Source organism: Corvus kubaryi, unplaced genomic scaffold (assembly GCF_017639235.1).
Source record: "Corvus kubaryi isolate FWS band 111438036 unplaced genomic scaffold, C.kubaryi_AGA036_p1.0 37397, whole genome shotgun sequence".
Lineage (NCBI taxonomy): Eukaryota > Metazoa > Chordata > Aves > Passeriformes > Corvidae > Corvus > Corvus kubaryi.
This window is the reverse complement of record NW_024581136.1, coordinates 15,554,903-15,577,611: the sequence shown is the minus strand read 5'-3', so window position 1 is coordinate 15,577,611 and position 22,709 is coordinate 15,554,903. Positions and strand designations below refer to the sequence as shown.

General features: G+C 38.0%; 1 long non-coding RNA gene across 2 annotated transcripts in view; it reads left to right on the top strand.

The window, feature by feature from the left end:
• Window positions 1-22,709, top strand: part of LOC121671078 — a 121,433-nt gene that overhangs the window by 28,763 nt on the left and 69,961 nt on the right. For both annotated transcript variants that reach the window (XR_006018378.1, XR_006018376.1), the window contains exons 2-3: window positions 14,092-14,161; window positions 15,911-15,970. This is a non-coding gene — a long non-coding RNA (uncharacterized LOC121671078). The remainder of the gene's footprint in view (window positions 1-14,091; window positions 14,162-15,910; window positions 15,971-22,709) is intronic.

The following is a 22,709-nucleotide window of genomic DNA, read 5'->3' as shown; positions in this document are numbered from 1 at the left end:
TTTCCTTACGAGTTCTGTTTTGTTCAGTGTAAATCCACCCCTAGTTACCCTTGTGTCAGCAGTGGCTTTCTACTGGCTTAAGGAACGCATGTGAGTTTCCCTAACAACTTGCAGTGCAGGTTTCAGGAGACAACAGTAGTTGATATAATCTTCAAAAAGAGATGAAAAAGGGCAAGAAGGGAATGAAGGGTTCCTGTGTGTTTCGTGTCACTCAGGCCTCAATCCATCTGTAGCCACTCTGCAAAATGGTGGCATGGGAAGATTAAAGCAGCTAAAGCACTTCCACGAAAGAGAAACAGATCCTGAATTGAGCAGGAGAATTTTTGCACTGGGGAGGTGTGATTGTAAGGAGAAAACGATGGGCTCTGAAGGCATGCCATAGACATTATAACCTGGATGCAAAGTACCAAAGAGAGGAAAAATATTCACCTGTCCTGGTGTTTTAGTTTCTCTGTTCTGTAAGGAGAATTCATTGTTCCTCTGGACCTGAAAGGAGTTCTTAGCACACCTAATTATGTTGAACTGGTCTCTAATAATATTTACTGATCACAGATTTCCATGATAATGGCCATTAGCATCTTCCAGTAACAGCAAAAAAGTCTTTGGTATTTTTCAGAATTAACCAGATGATGTACTTTGGCTTGTCTGTTATTATAAATATATGGATTGGCTACCCAGCTATTTGGTTTTAGGGTTTTGTTAAGGATTATTTAGGTCAGCTGCAAAGTGCACTTTGTTAATTTTAGACACTGAACATGTAGCTCAGTATTTTTTCCTTTATTTGGTTGCAAAACAAACAGGGCTTTTTGTTTGTTTATTTTGTCTTTTTTCTTTTTCTTTTCTTTTTTTTTTTAACAGAAAAGCCCTGGGGACCCAGGGAACAAATACATCATATATTTTTTCTAGTCATGCATAGTTTTATTATGTTTATAATTTGTTAGTCATTCTGTTTCTTACCAGAAGTAGCTGTTGTTTCAGGATTACACAAAATCTGTTGGGGATAGAGAAATGAGATATTTACAGGAGCAGACATCTTTCTACAGTTTCTTTACCGGATTAAAGAAGAAAAATGGTGGAATGAAAAGGAAAATGAAAAGAAATGCTTATTTGTTCTTGAGATAATATGGTAACACTATTCTGTTATGTGTATTTATTTCCAATCTTTATGACTCAAAAAATATATTATTGAATATAATAAAACTCTGGTACACCAAAAACAAGAGGTAATAAAACCCCACATTTTTCTAATTTAATGTATTTGACAAATTACCTCAAAGACAAAAAAATGGTTCTTTTATTGTTTTTTTTTTTTTCCAAGGCAGAAAGAACCCATAACCTTATCAGATTACAACTCCTTAGCATTGCAAACTTTGTTTATAATTAAAATAGTCTGTGTATCACTTGGGTTTTTAGGTTCAGAATACAATTCAACCTGTTTTCTGTTACACCATGGAGAAACACAGACAAAGACTTTATTTTTCAAGACTTTATAACTGAATTCATATGAGGCTTTACCTGGTGTCCTGCCCATTTCTACTGGTGCACTTATCTGATTTTACTGTGTTTGGTGTAGTTTGTTCTACAGTATTTCAATTGGAAAATATCAGTGAAAACATTAGTCCCATCATAGCTAGGAAGAGTTCATTCACTTCCTAACAAATGATTCCTCAAGGTTAAGTTTAAAGAAATTAACTACAATTAACGTGGGCAGACTAAAGGAAAAAAATATAAAAATCCCACAACAGCAATTAAAACTCCTTTTAGTGAGATTTTTATGTGAAACCTCCATTATCTGCAAAGAATCTCTATCAATTCTGTCCTTGTCCTCCATTTTTTGTTTAAAAAAACAAACAAACCAACAAACAAAAAAGAAGTTAACTTTAAGCTCACAAATTATTTTAAAAAATTTTCCATTAAATTAAAAAACACTTGGGACCTAAAGGGACACACATTAGATGTGATAAAATACTGCAGGACACCCCTTACATAGAACTGTGACAATAACACCAGTGTAGAAAATGCAGTCACCACTGAAACGGCTGGAATTTGGTGGTTGTTGTTTGCACACAGAGGATTAAAAAAGAGCTGGCAAAATTTCAGTACCCCAGAGAGGCTTGTGCATTCTGACATGGGTTTGCAACAAAGTTTGGCCTATATTAAATCTGATCTATCAGATGCCTCAATGAATCAAGAAAACAGGTTTCTAACCGAAATAGAGATGTAAGAGCATCTAAAAATGTCCCTATTGAATGAGCTGTCGAACTGAAAAATCAAAATCAGATCAAGTCAATCAGCAGGTTAGTTTTTTAATTAAAAAGCTTTCTTTAGTGGTTTCATATGTATCTTGCTAATTTGTCCAGTTTTGGTGTTTTTCTCCTGTGTGCTGGCTATTAGGCTGGACAAATTGAAAGACTTTTCTGCCTATGCAGGTCACATGCAGGGTAATGGTCAAAATACATCTTTTGACTGGTCCACTATCTTGGGATGTTCAAAGCAGCTATTCATACCAAGGTAATTGGCAGAACCATATTTCTTCACAGCCCTCAGATTTGTGCATGTCTTATCAATAAAAAGTAAGTGGTGGGAAAAAAATTCAAAATAACAGCTTTAAACCTGGCTGAATGAAGTATCAGTTGCCTAAAATAGACATCTTCCTAGTGCGACCTGGGAAAAAACACAATAATAATGAAAACCTCTAAAAATAGCTCTTATCTGAGCTGTTTAGACACAGGCAGCACTCATGACATTGTTCATAGAGAATTGTGTGACTGCAGTCACTTCACATCTTAATACAATAGTCCTTGATCCTCTGTTTCTCCTAAAGTGTGTGACAGTCTACCTTGCAGTGCACTTGCTGGAGAGGAGAAAAGAAAAGGATGAACTAGGCACACCAGTGGATGCTTCCTCTCTTTCTGGTATGATTATATCTCAGCCCGTGACTCCAGAAGAAAGAAGATGAGAAGGGCAGTGTAGATGAGGAGTACTGCAATGTACAATCATTTGACTTCATGTTTTTGTTCCCTTGGGTTACCAAACCTCTCTTGAAGAGTTAGATTTGAAGAAAATTGAAAGAACTATCATTTCTTTGTCCTACCCTGTTGCCTGTTGGATGACTTCTTAGTTTGGTTAAGTTCCTGGAAGCTAAAAGTCACTTAGACAGACAATTTCTGTCAAGGACATGCTTAATCAGCTGCACTCAGGTAGGAGGTAACAGCAGCTCTCTCTTGGGCTTTGTAGTAAGTCTTCGTGTAGATAAGCAACACGGTGCACTGGCAGCTTAAAAGTGTCTCTTGCGTTTGAAGCAAACTCCATGGACTCTAAGCTGTGTTCAGAGTTACTTTGATAAATGCATATCTTACATTTTCTCAGCCAGAGAAAAGTTTTTAAAACTGGTAGACCACCTTCTCCAAGCCAGTGAAAGTTTCATGTCATTTGCCTCTTCTATTTCCCTTTTTTTCCACATCCAAGCTAAAAGAATAAAGCCTATTATACTTCAAGAAATGTATTTTGATTCCTTTTATGCTGTCTTCTTTAAATATGATGTTATATGACAGTATTATTGCAAATCTGAGTGATTCTCTTCCCTTTGAAGCTCAGACCTATTCTTCATTTTAATGTGTCTACCAGCTTCACGTGGCCCGCTCTGCAAGGTTCCTGTGAAGATGCAGTGCATCTGCTTTTGTGAACTCTGTCATCTTCTCAAATGCAGAGCTGAATTCAACTTTGATATGAGATAGGCTTAGAGAAAAATTACTCTCTGCCACTGGAAATCCTTATAGTTTTTGTTAGTATCCTATTTATAGCCTGCTCTTTAGTGTTGCTGCATTCTGCTTGACTCTTGAGTGTTCCTCCAAGATGCGGTGAATGCCTTTGAACAGCGCTCGCACTTAACAGATTACGTGTCTTCACACACATATCTGGGTAATGTCAACAGTGGAATCTTATTCTTTTTCCTTCTGCTTTGACTAGGAAATATCACAAGATCATTACTTTATAACTTTGGTTATAGATCATATTTGAGACACAAACTTCTGTGAGCTCTTCAGTGTGGTAAACCTGTATCCAACAGCCAGGATTTATTTCATGATTTGATTATTTTGCTTTCAGAGATTCCTGTCACAGGGGAAAGATTGATCATCTAGTGGGACATCCATCAACAAGAGGATATTTATCTATACAAAGAACTGTTCCAGAATATCTCTTTCTTTGTCCAAATTAACTGTGCTTATGAATGGTCTTATTCCTGTAATATTCCTTAATCCAAAGTGTTTTCTGCTGTAATCAAGTCATGAGCAATAATACAGGCGAACAAATTTCTTGAAATTTGTTGAATAAGGTTGATTGGCTACAAATGCCTATGGTAAAATGATTTTGAGAGTATTAAAATACCTGCCTTTCTCTGTACAAAAACTTTTGCTGTATGAGTTTATACCAGCCTGAAGATTTGGCCCATGCATTGAAGGCAACGTTTGACTTTCCTTTCCTTATGTATAATTCATATATCTAGTCTTTGATATTAACTGGCTAGTGGTTTGTTGGGGTTTTTTTTTTATTTCTCACAAGATATGGATTTTAAGCTTTGCAGATATTTTTGAGAATTTATCTTTCAGATTCATATTTACAAAATGAAGCTCACAGAAACTGCCATGATAAGGAAATAACTCGTATGTGAAAACACTTGAACTTCCTTTTTCTGCTAACATAGTATTTGAATTGATTACATAGTGTTTATTAGCCAGTAACTGCTATCATTTGCGTATTGGCAATAAGTCAGTATCTGAAATTCAGGGTTTAGACTTTTTTGTCAGGTGGACCTTTGACTGTGGTGCCTCATGGATGCTGTATTTTGGTGCAGTGATTTGAAGTGGTTGTACCAGCTGCCAACATCAGGTTTACACTGAATTATGCTGATTTTGCTCTTGTAAAACTCCCTAACCTATATGCATCCTTGAGCCCTGATGATTTTTATTTTTTAGTCAAAAAATGCAGCATTTACTTTGTTTAGCCTACAAGACTTTCTTTCCTCATTGGAAGAAAAGGTTGACTTTTTTTCCTATCAGCATTTTAACTAATCATCACAATTGATCCTGAATATTCTTTTGATATGTTTGCTTAAATAAGAAGGCTTGTATGCTAATATTTGCAATTGACAGCAGGTAGTTATTCCTGATCAGTGGTACTGATAGATCCTCTTAGGAAAGTTCTAACTGTATCAGACTGGCTCTGTAGAGCAACCAAAATGTGCCTAAAACCATATTCTAGCAGAGGAGGCAGGATAGGAAATAGCAATAAAAAGCATCATGATTTGTACCTCTTGTTAATATTGCAGATATCATGTCCTGGCCTTCTGACTTGTGCAGCAACTTTCTGTTCTTTTGAAGAGTTCTGCTCAAACGTTTTCTACCACCAAGAGACTAACCCACTGACTTCAAACCCCCTACTTCCTTGAATACTGAAATCCAGGCAGGGTTTTGAAGGAATTGGAAACCTTTTATTTCCTCAAACTTGCATGAACTCTTAAATTGTAGTTAGCATCAGTTTAACAGCCAAACCCGAATTTTTGTCAAGCATTGCGGGATGTAGATGCAGATGCACTGATGCTGGTTTAGCACTTAGAGATGTTTCTTAGTTAGTGGTACCTGTCAGCACTGGACCCAAGCAGTGGGGTTGGCAGCTGGCAATTTCTATGGTTTGGGTTTTGCTACAGGTTATTTGAGGCTGTGTGTAAGAAGGGATCTGATCCTTCAGTGTTTGTGTTCATTGCTCTGGTGTTGCTGGGGAAAGAAAAAGCTTATAGTAATGTTATTTTTATTATAGCTTAACTTAGTTTGGCTTCCTGAGATATGCAGTTGATACAGCTTGTTAGATAGTATAAGAGTCAAAATATGTATAAATTCCTTTGTCTATCACCTTTTAATGAGTTATTTATTACACTTTTCATCATGTAGGGATTTCAAGCTTGATTTCATTTATGGCAAGCTGTTATGATATACACATGGAACTCGATATTTTATGCTTTCAGAAACTGATGAAAACTAAATAAGTTCATAAAAATGACTGTGCTTTTTTAGTCTTTGAACCTTTTAAATGCAGCTTGAGATCCTACAAAAAGAATTGAAGGATACAGTTCTGAACCATGTGGTTCATGTTCTTCTGTAAACAACTGTGCCTTTTAAAGCACAAAAATAATTTTAATAAAAAGCAAAAAAGCAAAATTTAACTCCATAAGAAACATCTGGTAAAAGTCTTTGTAGTCATTGTAGGTTATCTGTACAGGGAATCCATAAGAAATATATACAATAATATTAAAAAATGATGCTACAAAGAGCATCTTTGTAGAAATTTTTTGTCATGAAGTGGAGGTAAACATTAATAGCTTCATTTTTTTTTTTTTTCATGTGTAGTAAATACTTCCTGTTCTTGGACTATTTAGAGTTCAAAAATTTGTGCTATTTTTTCTTTCTCTTTTTTTTTATATTTTTTTTTCCTAAGCTATGGATGTCTAGAATTCAGTAGTTATAACAAGTGTTAGAGAGTAAGTTTCACATGCAAATAATGGCCTTTTCAGTGATAAGTGGTTCAATTGCCAGTGTAAAAATAGACACTTCCTCATACCTTTGTGCCATGCCATTTATTATTCTATATTAGCATCTTTGAAGTGCTATTTAATGCTCTTCAGTGCTGTGTGTGTGGCTCAGTAGCACAATGAGCCAGCTCAGCCTGACAGACCTTGCTGTCCTTTCAGCTGAAAAGCCAAGGCTTGGTGCAATATCCCTGAAAGAAGCAATCAGTGGATTTACAGAACAACACAGTGCACTAACTTTTACTGCCTGTCCCCAAAACATAATATTAAATTATGTGCTAAAAGGATATTAGGGGCACGGTCTTTGGAAGAATCCAACTTGCAACCCATCTGAATTAGCATATAGATGAGCTGGAGTCTCAGATGAAGCACAGCCTAGATGAGTTTTCCAGCATTATGCTGCTTTGTACATTATCTCTGTCAAAATACAGCTTGTGGATAGAGCCTTACACACACACACACACATTTTTGGAGATGTTGCATGGGCAGCAAGAAAAACAGCAACAGACACAAGGGACAGCATTCACCTCTGTTTCCATGCCTCCTGTGCCTCATCAAAACAGACCTGATTCATGTGTATGCAGCCCTGCATCATACAAAATGCTTTCCCAGTAAGACAAATCTGTAAGCCTAAACTCCTCTTGTTGTCCCCTGGAACAGTATTTAACCATTCCTAGCACAGAAACTGTTAAGCACGAAATAATTTTGAAAACTTTGTTAGAATTGCAAGTGTCCTCAGTCACATGACTTCTACATGTTCAGCCAGGACATTATTCCTTATACCAGTAACCCAGGGCCTGGGTATGACCTGGAAAATATTGTATAAGCCCCTTCCAGTTAAATATAAGTGAAACCTAAAGACTTATCTATGAAAACAATAATGTTTGCAGAATAAAAATAAATAGCACATTTAGAAATTAGGCCTTGCATTACTGACAGAACCTAGAAATGGGGTTGTTGGGCTACACAAAAACAATTGTCCTTTGGAGAGCTTAAGCCTGAATTGTACCTAGCAAAGAATGTAAATAATGACATATGGCCCCTTTACTTTGTTGCAAGTTGCTGCCGGTCTTGCTTGTGCATTTTGAGAAGTTAAGGAGAAATGTTTATATCTCTATGAATATTTGATGTAATAGTAAAACAGTGGGGCAAAGATGGCTCTTCAGTGTAACTGGCGCCAGTTGAAAGAGTTCCTCCTCTAATGAAGCTATTGTTTCCCAATTTATTTTGTAGCTACAAAGAACAGAACATTTTGCACTCCAGTGGGATCATTATTCAATGAAAATTGAATATAGGAATGGGGCTTTTGCAGAAAGGCCTTCTCCCACCTGGCTGTTGCATGTTCTCTTGCAGGCCAGGTATTAAACAAAAATTCCTCCCCACATGGAATATTGAGGCTGGGTGCTACCAGGAGAGAATAATTATTTTTCTGAGCACTGTTGGCAGGAAGAAAACTTTTATTACTAGCTTCACATCATCACAATAGGAGTTTAAAAAGAACTATTAAGTAACTGATGGCAGTGTAATGAATTATTAATACAAGCAGTTTATAAAAATGAATGTTTACTTATATTTGAAGTTCTCCTCTTTGTGAATGTGGGTAAATAAGAAAATATCTGTGTTGAATCAAGACTAAGCCTGGGGGATCTGCTAAGGTCTTAGTGCAGACCACTTGGGTTGTTTGCAAGAGTCTTACTGAATTCAGAACTTAGACTGTGTTGGTAGAGGAAAATCCATTTTCCTGCAATTACTTTACTTTGTTTACACCAGGGAGGTAAATATAACTTTGGAACCATCATTTGCATCCTTGCAACATACATTAGCAGGTAAAGAAAAACTAGTGCTTTCCACCTTTTGTTTTTACTTAAAATTATAAACAAAAGAACAAGAAATTGAAAAAGTCAACATTTTTTCTTTTTTGCATTATTTAAAAAATATTTATTTATCACACCTTTCATCAAGGATTTAAAATGTGGCTGTGAATGGATTCATGTCAATGAAGCTGCATTTTCCTACTATGTATTTCTCCACAGAGAGTCTAGCTGACTCAAAAAAAATGACAGTACCTCATAACAGTTGTAGCAGCATAACATTCAAAATATAATTAAAAAGCCTATAGCTTTCCTTATATCATACTGCAAGGCTTGTAAGGAGCAAAGTAAAGGTCAGGGAGGGTCCCAAGAAAGACTATTTGAGCCTCCTTACTGCTAGTCAGGTTTCAGCTGTGCAGGACTTGTCACCTTCCTGGCGGATATTTGGACATCTGCCCAAGAAAGGTGGGATACCTGGGTGGGAGTTACCATTGGAGGGGAATTACCATTTCTTTGAGACACACATCAGGTTTTGTAAATCACAGGCTGTTGATGGAATGAAAACAATGGGCATTCTTACCCTGTGTTTTGCTTTTTAAAATAGTCTGCTTTTGTCCTTGATCCTTGAGGTGTTTAAGTGACTAACGAGTAGGTCAGAGCAATATATATCACTTACTTGTAAACTTACTTTGATGTGGTGTGGTGCAAGTAGAAGTAGAATGAAGGTGAGAAAACAGGTGTTACCCATACAAGTGGACAAAGGGGAAACCAGTCTTGTATGTCTACCTAAAACAACAAATCTTGAAAGGATTTGAGTTATGGTAATTTTCAGCTGTTTGTGTTTGGGTTTTTTTTCCAGAAGCACGTAGCTGAATTCTGTGTATGTAGAAAATATGTCTCTGATTAAATAAATTCTCTTAAAAATATTGGGTGGTATCAGGAAAAAAATAGGAGAAATTTGCAGAAATGTGTTTAATGTATTGATGGTGGGTCAATGAGATGCTGCTCTGACCAGTGCCCCAGACAGTCACTGCACCAACATATTTTCTCTGAATTTTATCAGGGAGGCTTTTGTGCACTTTTCCATATATAGTTTGCCCTGTGGATATGAGAAGGTGTTTCTTCCACAAGAAACAATAGCAACCAGAAGTGGAAATTACTGCCAGCTCATCAGATGCAATTGAATAATAATGAAAGCTAATGCAAGACAACATTCAAGGTTATTTTTAAATCTTTGTAAAGGTCAATGCATTCAATGGTATTCAATTCCAACTGCTGAAAGAGTTGCTGTGTTTAAATATGATGCCCCTGTTGTTTAGGAAATAAAAGATCCTTACTAGGAAGGGTGAACAGGACAAAGTCTTATCTACGTCTTTTTATAGCTTAATTTAGGAAAACAATTTCAGAAGTATTATTTTGATGATTAGTTTCAGTCTCCAGAACCTGTGTACTTTTCCTCCATCTCAAGCTGCAAAGTTCATTAGTAGAGAAAGAGCAAGGTGCGTCCTTTGTGGACCTTTTCTACCCTGGATAGCTGAAGAAAGTAAAACCTGTCTCGTGACCCTGACTGGTGGAACCTCTGGAAGTTCTGGAGACGTCATTAGGTAATCATTTGGCCACTGTAAAAATATCACCATGTAAGTGTTGTAATGTTTATGCTCTTTTGTATTAATGACTTCTGCCCTCTTTTTGTTATTGTGCTTATAGCAGGAGAAAAGGACCCAAACTCTCAGAAATGGAGAAATAAGGAATAAAAGGAGGGGAAAAACAAAGAGACCAAAACACAATAGTGGAGGTACTGACTTTAGCTAGCTAGACGTGTCTACATCACCTCCATTATGTTGCTAATTGTTGAAGAATATGAGAAGTTTGCTTCACAATATCAAATTAAAAATACTGCCAGGGTGTTTCAGAGAGGGAAAATGCTGGCAAGGAGCCTTGTGCAAATGCAGAGTCCCTTCCCTGTACGCAGGAGGCCAGTGTCTCTCAGCATCTGTATCGAAGGCAGGAACTGTAGTACAGCACAGAAAATGAGATACTTGCTGGCTAGGTGATCATACAGCCAAAAAACAGCAAGGAAGAAGAAGGCACAGGAGTATAGATACGGGAACCCACAGCCTTTAATTTTAGAAATATTTATTCCCAAGTTAATGATTTATTTTTATTTTTTAAATTAAGGTAATATTGGAGCCATGATGCCTATGATTGATGAGATAGAATTATTATCCTGGAGAGAATCTCAAACTTTTCTCCTATTCAGATGTTCATATTCTCTGTCAATACATGTTGCAACTCATGCAACTCATGTTGTTTACTTGCAACTCCATTTGAAAGCTAAGAAAAATCATGACAAATGTAACTTAAACTCAGAGCAGATAATTCACAGGTATTATAAGTTTAACTAAACTCCCTTTGAATAGAAAAAATATTTTTACATAAAGATTTAATACATCTTTGTAATATAACACAGGCAAAGATTTTTAATAAATAATTCCTGGAGACAGCTTTGCATAAATATTTACCAGACTTTTTTTCCAATGATAGATAGGCACTGAAACACTTTTGAAGTTGTGGACCTTAAGACCATCTAAGAAGGTCTGTTCATACAAATGCTGCTCTCTAGCATTCGAATAAACCACCTGGATAAAGGCTAAAGGCAGAGATAGAGACCATTCAAGGACAGCTGACAGCTGGATTGCAATGGCCTTATCAAGACTGTCATTTTTTCCCAGCCCTATTGATGGAATTGTTTAGAGTTCAGATTGAAGGGAAAGAAGAACTAAAGGAAGAGGGTTCAGAAACAATTGGCAGAAACAACAAGCCGAGGAGACCACTCAGGGAAGAGTTTTACTTCAGTGATGTCTGCTAATTTGTTCATTGGGCAGTGCTGTGCCTTCCTTTAATTGTGTGGGTTTGGTGAAGAAAGACTTCTTTTGTTGTTTTTTTAAATTTATTACTTTAATTTATTACAGCTATTAAAACTTCAGATTAATGTGGAGGTGTGCTGGTTCAGCAGTAATGCACAGCTACCAGAGCTGCATTTGCTTTAGGAGGTTTAGAGTCATATTAATGGCTGTCTGTGGAAACTAAAGCTGGAAGAGATGCTAAGTGTGCCACCTTCTGCCATGTAGAGCTGAAGTGGAGAAAAGAGTGCTAGAGACTGTTTGAAAGCTGATGTGATTTCTTTGGTTGCAACAATATTATCACCAATTAACTCGGGTCCAAAGAGAATTTGTACAGCATTTTTTATGTATTCCTCTGCAGGTTTCTTCCCGTATCAAGTACAGCAGTGTGAAAGAACAGCATCATATCCTTAGAACGTACCAGTAAAGAGAAAATGTTTACAGCTTGTCTCTGAACAGCACTGCATGGATGATGAAGCACTTCTGAAAGGATATCTGTGAAGGAAAAAACCCATTAATTGAACAGAATTATTGCACACCAAAGCTACATGTTTGAGAGGTCTCCACAGTATTCAAATAACTATTGAACCATTTGGCACATCCCTAATAAAAACCTTTATCCATTAGCCCCATTGGTGCATGCTTAGGCAAATTAACTCTTTTATATGTAGATCTAAAGAAAATGGTGTGTTATAATTAAATGATTCTTTTGGGGGCAGTAAACCTCTCTTCAAACAGCTTGAATATTAGTGCAGTCGTTTTTCTTTCAGCCCTACTAATCACAGCAAATTTAGCTTGCACAGCCAGAGTCAGGGTGCATGTTACAGGACATTCTAGCAATGGCGATGAACAAATCCCATAAGAGCTGGTGTTTGGCTTATAAGAGGATTTTATCTGAAGTTAATGTAAATTTATCTGGATTCTTGCTGTTCATGAAATTGTGTTGCTGTTTAAGATGTCTGGTACTTGAGACATGGGTAGGTCAGAGCCCACCCCATAGAAGTCCATTGTATGACTGACTTTGGATTTGAATGGAAGATCTAGAGAGCAAATGGCAGCTGCAGTCATCACATTTAAAAACAGAATCCCTGCTCCTCCAGGTCACTCAAGTTGTTCTCCCCAGTTTCCAAATCATTTGGAATTTATTTGACTTAGGTGACATTTTGAACATTCCTTCTGATGGTTGGAAAAGGCACCAGATATTGAATCATAATGGAGCAGACCCTTAGTTACCTTGATGAATATTTAGGCCAGGATTTCCTGATGTGACTACCAATGGCTGGGATCTGATACTTTGAACTGTGCCTTATTTACTGGAAGTGCTGAATACCTGTTTTTCTGAAAACTGGGCTCTATGGACATGACCTGTTCTGACTTTTAGTTGTAAAGCTAAATGCTCCACATTTAAATGCTGCAATCTCCTGAGACCACACAATGCTGCTTTCAAAAAACACAAGCATATGTGTTAGCCTTTAGATATTTGTCTAGGATATAGAAAGCAGTCTTTATAACCAAATTTAGTTCTGAGTTTCCACATTTCTACTGGATATCTACCGGGATTAACAGGATGAAAGATTTATTCACACCTCTTTTTCTTTGCTGCTTTCTGTATTTTCTACTGTCAGGCTTGTGGGTGTGCTCCTGCTGAGCAGGGCAGGTGATTGCTCTCAAACAGTTCCAGTGCAGTTGGTTGGTGGCTGCATCTAGCACAAGCCTCTGTTGACAACTACATCATGTTATCGGCAATGAGGATCTACTTTTGGTTTGGGTTGTTGATTTTTTAGGGTTTTTGTTTTTTGAGGTAAAGAACTTACAGGAACTGCAAATTCTCTGTTGTGCCTTAAGGTTTGCCTTCATCTTTATGTTCTTCTAGGGAATGATGGGTTCCCACGTGAGCCACAGTCATCATCCAAATACCACTTTCCCCTGGCCTTTCTGGAAAGAAGTACCTGATGCCTTGGAGCATTCACATATGTATGAGGTACTTCACTATCTCATGGCTGAAGTCAAGAAGTTTGGCTGTTATCAAAGTAGAATCATTAAAATAGGACCTCTGATAGTATGGAATTATAAGTAGCATTAGCAACAAGATGTGATTCAAATGTTATGGACACTGCAGTTTTGAATTGCAATAAGCAAAGAAGATCTTTTTTTTTTTTTAAATTATGTGCTGCAGGATATAAAAGGGCAAGCAGTTTATCTCACAGGACCATGAGCTGCCTTCAGTTTGCACATGCAGCTTACATTGGTGGGAGTCCCAGCGTATTCTGAGGACTCAGTCCAAACCTGACAAATCTCTTAAGGGGAAGTGTTCAAATAGGAGCCATCCAATTTGTTTGCTGCTCTAAACTGGAAATTAGCACATTTAAAATGGCTAAACTCAGCATGCACGTGGATCTCTCAGGCCTCACCACTCTCACAGGGAAGAATTTCTTCCTAATATCTAATCTAAACCTGCCCTCTGCCAGTTTGAAACTCCTTTATCCTATAAGTACATGTCCTTGTCAAACGCTCCTCTCTGGCTCTCTTGTATCCCCCTTTGGGTACTGGAAGGTGCTATAAGCTTCTCCCAGAGCCTTCTCCTCTCCAGGTGAACAACCCCAACTCTCACAGCCTGTCTCCATAGCAGAGGTGTGCCCGCCCTCAGAGCATCTGATGTTTCTATGTTCATTTACATTTTGCCACTGCAGAATGTTCTTAGACTTTTTATTCCCACCTGAGAAGGATGATGTTGCCTTTGCTCCTGGTCAGGCACTGATTAACACTGTGCACTACTTTTGTTTAACCTGCCTAGGCTTTCCAAAGATGGTAAGAGACATAATTTCCAAGAAAACATCACTCCTTTCTTCTTCCAAGAAAACATGGTGAGTCCTTTTTCATTGATTCTACAAGATGAAAATTTATCCATTATGAATTTAGAGAAGTTTAGAAATTGCAGAAACAGTATTATTATTCCACAGTTGATTTGTTTCAGTGCTCTGTGTTCGTGAGGGCCACCAGTTCACTTCCAGGGAAGTGCAGCTTGGCTCCAGCTGTAATTCATAGCCATTGCCTCAGCTCTCTGCGTCGGGGTTGTTTAACCTTGAGGCTGCTCGTGCTCTATCAGAGGTGGTGCCTCATGTGCAAATGTGCTGCTTTGGAATGCAGAGATCGTACCTGGAATGTCCTACCTTGCAGACTGCATTAAGTTTTCTAGAAGGTGAAGCATTATTTTCCATGTCTCTCCTGGGATGTATCGAGAGCCTACTGAATTCTGTAAAGACTTGGTATTTAGTTAGCTTACCAGTCTCTAGCTATTATCAGATACCAAAGGAAATACATAATGCAGCGCACAAAAAAGAAATGATGTTTCAGCATTATGTAAAAATCACTGTTGTTCCACTTATTTGAGATGTTCTATGAGTGCCAAAAAAGGTCTTTTGGCATCTTAAGTAAGTCTTATTCATTTCCACATCCAGAAATATTTCCTGGTCGTGGGAGCACCAGATGCTGTCAAGAATCATGGGTTAAAAAATGTAGGGTCATAGGTCTGACTTGAGAATGAGCAATTTCAGACCCAAAGGAGGCTAGAAACATTTGGGATATTCAGACGTGGAAAATACTTTTTTTTTTCATTTATTTAATTTTCCTTTTTTTTTTTTTTTTTTTTCCTTTTCTCATCTCACCAAAGAAATAGTGTCTGAGCTCTCACAGAAGTTCATTGCTCAGGCTCAGGCAGTGACCAGGTTTTATCACTTCACAGTTCACATTGCCCCAGCTGAAGACAATGAGCCACAGCAGTTTTAAATGCTCTTAAAGTGACTTTATATTCTATCTGAAAAGCAAGGAGCAGCTCTCGTTAATCTAGCTGGAAATTTTCTGAAGGCTTTTGCTTCTATTGAAAAAGAAGGTTCATTGAAACTGAAGCATGTGGAAACCCACTGAACCTCTGACAAATTTCTAATGTAGGTAGGTTTTAGGGTCCTTGAAGCTATTGGATTCCCTGCCATCTAATTCCCAGCTCTCTGGTTTCCTAGTGCTATTGATGCTTTTGGGGGAATAATTGTTGCAGTGGTGGGGAAAGAGGTACTGAACTCTTTAAAATAGTTTTTCTGCAGTTCATAAAAGTAAAAAGTAGTTCATAACCTGCCCTCACCTCGACAGCCCCAAAATTTTGCACCACATTTATTCCAAATATGAAATTTTCCATATGGGGAGTTATTTTGGCACAACTTTAGACTTCAACTTTCTGCACTAATTGCAAAGCCACTTTGTTGGCTTCCTATAGACTAGCTTATAAGCATTTTTCAGGGTAATTAAATGGTTTAAGTAATTCAGCTGATCCTGTACCTAGTCTTATTTACAGTGTAATTAGGACCATTGCAAGAAGTGTGCAAGCAATTAGTGATTTAATCCTGGTGAAGAATGCTTTGAGTTTCAGGTTTGGCTTTTTGTGCTTTTAATCCTTTCACACCTACCTCTCTAAGAATGATGGTAAAGGAATACACAATGTGTTTAAGATTATCTCAAGGAGAGAACTCCAGTTTGGGGAGCATAATTGCTTTATATTTGCATGGGCTGCAAATGAAATAGTTTTTCTCTACACTGAGCAGTGTCACCTTGTCTTTCAACAGGTACTTGGGATTCCTGGTTTCCTCTTCTGACTTAGACATTGATTCACTGTCTGGCCTTAGGTAATCTATTATCACACCTTCAAATTTATGTGCCTGTAGCTACATTCAGATACCAAAAGGAGTGACTTAAGGACTGTCAAAAAGCAAGTAATTTATGGAGTTATGTAACAGTAGAACACAACCCCAGCTCTGCAAAAGCTAAGGATATTTAATTTTGGACTGATTGGAGCTGTTCACTTAAACTCTTGCATAACATTTCATAGGTAGGGGGACTGGGTATCTAATTTGAAGTATCAAATTTTGAATGTTCTGTCACTCTCTAAGAATGTCATTTTGTTTTCATGTGAAATATTTCCTTTTAAGCCATTTCTCTGATTCCAGGGTTATTTTTTTTCCCATATTAGGCCTGTAACCAGCAATTACAATGTCTGTTGACTGTGTGTGAGTAGAGAAAAGCTGATTACGTAATGAAATTATGCTATGACAGCTGCTTGTAAGAAAAAGGAAATAGGAAAGATTCTTCAATGAAAAATGCACAAACATGTTGGTTGCACTTCTCCATAATGAATAACCTTTTAGAAAAAAAGGCCACCTGTATTAACTCTCCTTCTCCACAGATCCCTTGCTCTGACATTACCAAAAAGCAACTTGTGAGATGTCAAAAATTGTCCTGCTAAGAAAAAAACCCAGTGCACACATTTCTCACATTTCCATAGCAGGGAAGAAGAATTAGAATATGTATGCATTTATCCATATAGATGGCTTGCAAGTGACTTTAGTTTTATCCTCAAGTTAAATAAGTGCTGTAGACCAAAGGTGCTGGTGTAGACAGGCAGGATAAGTTTCTGAAGAAAGTCCCTCTGGGATGGAAATAATGATCATGCCTGTGTGAACAACTTCCAGCCATTCCACCTTTTATGTACCCATTAGAGTACAAGCACCTTGGACTGCAAATTACACATATGCCCTCCTGTAGTTGATATTCCCTTTGCTCCCTAGGTTCATTTTCAAGAACAGGTCAGACTTTTCCCAGCCTCAGTAAAAAATTAATTTATACCTTAAAATGATCAGAAATTTTCTCTTAAAAAATACATTACTTGATTTAATTCTGTGTTTTTTGAAATAAGTTAAATGCAGTTTCCTGATTTCCTGCATATTTAAAATTAGGACCCTTTCTTTTAAATTGCTTATGATGTTTAATAAGCAAATCAAGACATACTTAAACTCTAATTAAAGCTCAGTGGAAATGCAGGAGAGTAATGGACATAGGACAGGCAATCATCTGAAAATTGAAAAAGTGGTGTATTACAGAAAAAGTTTGACAGATTTTTATTTTCAGAAGGCAGATACAATTGCTTCTACTGCATCAGTTATCAAGAATTTTAATAATTAGGTTCAGTATAATTAACCATTAAATCAAGGAGGTTGTATTTTTGTTCCTTGGTAAGGGATTTCAATATTTCTTTATTCACGGTAAGAAACAGTTATATCTTTGTTTTAAATTACTCTAGAACAGCTTATTTATATTCCTGAGCATGAGTAAATTTTACAACCCTCAATATTACATTTTTGTTGTTTTGTATGATCTTAATTCCAGTTCCTGTCAACGAAATCCTCTTAGGTTGGATTCAAACTCGTGTTATGTCTTTGTGCATTTGGCCAGGCCAGCCTGGCTGGAATCCATCTGGCTTCATATGGCTTGTGCCATTGCCTATACCTGGGTGTCAGGCCCCTCTAGCTTTTCATAATGTGCTTTTTTGACAGTTCTAAATGGTTCTGTAGCCTGTTCTTACTGCTTCTTGTGCCCTTGGATTATTAGCCATACATCTTTCTCTTGTTTTCTTTTCTTTTTCTTTCTTTATTTATTTTTCACCTCTTTTCTGCTAATTTTTTCACTGACTGTATGATTACAGTAGCAAACATGTTGTGAAACAAAGTAAAATGGTTTTGCTGCTGGTGTGGTTTCAGAAAGTTCTGTTATTTGGGAATTTGGCTTATGCAGAAACAAGGAAAACAAACAAAAATCTGAATACTCCCTATATGTTACGTGCAGAGTCCTTTTAAGTGTATTACTAGAAAACAAGAATTTTATAGCACTCCCTACTCATCAGTATGATTCCAAAGAATATGATTATATTTTAGTGGAGAGTGGGACAAATAATGAAAAAATCCACCCATTTTTTAAGGAATGTAAAGCAGGAGATTCTTGGGAAAAGAAACATCCATATATTTCTCAGCTCTTAAACATTACACGATTAACAAGAAAAAAATATTTTCTAATTAATAAAATAAAATTTATACATTCAAGTTAATGCAAAGTTCATTTTAGAAATAATTTGATTAGTGTTATTTAACCCAGTTCTAATAACTGTATTTCTTGTCAAACCAGTCAAGGAGGATCTGACAGTTATTAATAATGTGAAAGTTGTGTTAAAATAAACAGGGGAAATTAATGTGAGGTGCAAATAAATGCAATTTTGTTTGATTTCCTTTTGCTGAAGTTAGTTCTCCAGGAATTTTGCTGGAATTCAGGATTGATGCTTTCAATTTGTCTTACGTTGCAGAAAAGTTGTATTCAGCAGATGGAAGGGCTCTGATGAATGCAGCACTTAGTTTTTTCTGCAATCCAATAAAACTGGAACGACACTGTGTGAATCTGGGAGCTCTCGTAATCTGTGAGAAGTCAGGAGAGATTGTATTACAGTAATTGACTTCAGTAGGATCGAGACTTCCTCTAACAATTCCATGGGGCTTCCAGTATTTTTGCAGTCTATTTTAAGACATGTGCACACTGGTGGGAGTAGTGCTTCTAATCAAAATGGGCTATATTTTATTCAGACCTTGGAGACCAAGTAGGTAGAGCTAATTGGCTTATAACTGACCTGCTTAAAGGATGTCAAAATTGGCTGTTGGCTGTTCCTTTATCACATTAGTTTGATTGACTAAGAGTCTGGCAGCAAGATATGAAATATTATGAATCCAATTCATTAAAATTGTCCCCATTTTAGATCATTACATATTTTCAGAACAAATGGAACATACTTGCAGTATAAAAGAAATATGGATCTGTAAATTACTAACCCATCAGCCACCTCCTTCTCCTTCTGTTCCCCTCCCCAAAATAAAAAACTCCAGTTGATCGCATGAAAATAAGGGGAGAGAAGTGGGACATAAATTTTTCTCGTGGTACTATACAAAATAAGTGTCTTTAAAAAAAATAAAGAGGAGTATTCTGGGCTTGATTTGCTTCCAAGTTATCTGGTTGCCTGTCATGCAAGGACTCAGTTCAAGAGCACTGTGCATGAAGAACTATCATTACATCAGAATTCTGCCTTTCTCTCTATGGGGTGGATAATAGTTTTATTTCACCTTTTCTGAGTCACTGACTTTTACTCTGCTAGGTGCACAGCTGCCCTTTCTCAGGTGACTGATCTCATCCCACTGTTGGTGAGATGCAGTTCTGACCGTGGCATAACCACAGGATGGTTAGATGAAAGATTCATGTACTGTTTGCAGGCTGAAGAAACTGCACCCCACCATGCCAGGAGGATGGGGAATTGGGAAGTTGCAGTGTCTCTCATGGACATGTTTTGTACACTTCACACCCACTCTTAGACACTGCTATCAGCATAAAGGCAGGACCTACAGGATTGTTCTAGTTATAAAAATTAGTGCTGAAACTTGGTGCCTGGGTGTTTCCCCACCTGCTTACCACAGGGGGTAACACTCTTGCAGAGACCAAGTGTTGTTCCTCTGAATGCAGGAGGAGGTGGGGCTCTGCTCGTCATTCATCATTCAGGTGGTGATTATGCTGGAAATCATCTCATGGAAGTTTGCTTTGGGCCACAATCCAGCTGCTGCATTTTCCAATGTCCTTGGCTTTCTCCTCTCCCCAGGTCCTTGGCTCTATCCTTTTCAAACAGGTTCACTCAGCTCTGTGTAAAAGCAGCCACAGACCCTGCTTTGTTTGGGCGCTGCTGCTGTGTTACGCCTTGTTTCATAAGGGTATTCTTGTGTGTGTACACAGGTAATATTAATATCTTTTACATTCACCAGTTCCCATGAAGGGTAGTTTAAAGCACATCTAGCCATGGTGCTGTGCTCTAAGTTGTGCAAAGCAGGCTCTGTTCTTCACAAGGTGTTTCACATGTGCCCCGTGCCACAACCCCTCCAGCTGTGACAGAAGTGCTGCAGCAGAAGGGATGAACCTTCTGCAGATGGGAGAAACCTTCCATGGCAGGGCCTGGGTGCCTTTACAGACCCTGTGCAGGGCACTGCATGTGCTGAGCTTTCCAAAGGCAGTCTGTGCCCTGCCTGCATCTCCTCCACTGCCAAGGGAAGCTGCAGCCATGAGGAGGAGGAGCATGGTGTGTGCTACAGTGACTTTAAGAGGTGAAGGTGCATCAATCTGTCCTTCAGCCAAAGGTTTCTGGTTTTATCCTGCAGAATTATGGTACAGAGAGAGCTAAACTTGCATTAGAGCACACCTGTTTGCCACCTAAATCTGTTACACACAACACATACAATTTATGGTGCTACAATAGTGAACTCCATGTGAATGTGAGCTATGCATCTTATCCAAGCCTTTGGAGTTGTTCATTAATACAGATTGTTGTTTGTTCATTTTGGCAAAGCTCAGAAAATCCTACAGGGGCCAAAAGCAACTGAAATCCTCATTACCTCTAGCAGCAAATGATGCATTCATCATCTTTAAGCCGAAAAACACAGTCCTTTTTTCTTTTTTATACTCAAAATAGCTTTTTCAGGTTCTGAATTTGGGAACAGAAGGCTCAACATAATGAGAACCAGTCTTCTGAAAGAGGCAACATGCTAGGGAGGATTTGTCTTTCATGCTTTTGCTTTGTTGTTTTTTGCTAATGGTACATTGCTGTTCCAAGCACTGCAAGTTTCAGGGATGTTGCTGGGTGTTTATGTTCATCTATGTGTTCCTTAGCAAATTCTTTGACAGTTGGTAAATTGAATATCATTCTTGCTCTGCCACATGCTTCTTCCACAGCAGTTACCCCTGGAATGATGTGTCTCTGTCATGCTCCATTCCCATCCTTCACATTTCAAATCTCTGTTGGTATGTAGGGGGCTCAGATAGAAGTCTGGCACCATTGCAAAAGCCTTGTAAATATTATAAGGAGGAAAAAAAAATACAACTAAAATTAGGATGTCTCTTGGAAAACTAAATTTAACCTGTGGTAATGTCCAAAAACTCCTTGCTTGTGCTCCATTTTCTGAGTTGAAAGGTTCCTAATTGTTCTTTTCTATGGTGATTGGCTAAATTTGAAAACAAAGCCACAGCAGCCAGCATAAAGTAGTGCTTATTTTAAAGAAGGAATGATCTGCTGCTCTTTTTCACAGCACAGTGGGACTTTCTTTTCCCTTGACTTTGGCTTGGAGGTAAACTTTGCACTGAGCCTTGCAGCCAGGCTCTGGGGGACAGGGGAAGAGGCTTTGATAGATGGTGATGAGCAGAATTTCAGACTGAACATTCTAGTGCCTAAATTAGTTGCAATTATGAAAGCAACACAGCTCACTAGAGCAACGTATGCTTGTAAGGATATTCTCAGTTCTGTCTAGTACATTCTTTAACTAAGCTGAACCATGCTGTCTCCCGGTATTTCATCCAGCCTTTCCAGTGCTTTGTTTTCCTGCAGAAAATTTAGATTCTTTTTGTCATCCAGTCCAGTAAATGCTGCTTTTTTTACATTGTAAACAATGGGAAACTACTGGATAGATGCTAGAAAGAGCAGTGACTTGCCTCCAGTCTTCCTTCTGCCCCTCTAAAGTACTACTTCTCCCCATGTCAAATTTATGTTGCTTTCCATGATTCACATGGACTGAGGACCAAAAATCAGATAAATTCATCTGTTTGAATTTTATGCTCCCTTGAACCATTCTTACTGATTTGAGGCCTTGATATTAATCATTATCTCACAGTATTTCTCTTGTCTCCTCCCTGTCTACCACATCCCCTTTCAAATTTTGCTGAAAGCTCATTTAGTTTTTTCGCCACCATCTTTTCTCCAGCACTCTGCACATCCTACCTTAACTGGATTGTCCTTTTTTCATCTGTCTTATGTATTTATGGCTGGAATATGTCCTTTGCTGTACATTAAATCCTTTGGTGCTCCCAAGCCAGCCTTGGCTGTCTGAATTTAATGAGGGTTGTGTAGTGGTTGAAGTCGTAAGTTATCTTAGCCTGGTTTTTCAACTGTCTGCTTTTGGACTACTAGTTTATTATTTTCCTGATGTGGTGTGGATAAGGGTGCCCCAAAGGCTGCTCCTTAGAGCAGGCATCTCCTTCTCTGAAGGCTGTGGCTCATCTGGTGCAGGGCTGCAGCTGCTTCCCTCTAGCTCTGCATTTAGGTTACAGAGTGGGACATTCGTAGTGGGAACAATTCTCAAGGAAAGGTTTGTGTCTCCTGAGCATCTCCAGCACGCAGGGAGGAACATCCACAAGCAGAATGAAACTAGAAGCATGCTTAGAGTTGTGAGTAGCCTATCCCTTTTACAGACTAAAGAGAGGTCATGAACAGCGAGGATTGTGATCCTGACAGTTCCCATGCAGCTGCTTTCAGTGCAGGGTGTGAGCAGCATTGCTTTCCTAATCCTGTGGAGTGATTGCCTCTCCTCAGGAGGAGCTGAAGTTCTTCTGCAGTCATGGAAATTGTTCCTATTTGCAAACTATGGAGGAAGATCAGAACTGAAATTTGAAATTTTATTAATCATCAGGTAATCAAACCTAAATTGAAAAATCCAAAAGTGTAGTCAGGCATTGCAAGAATCT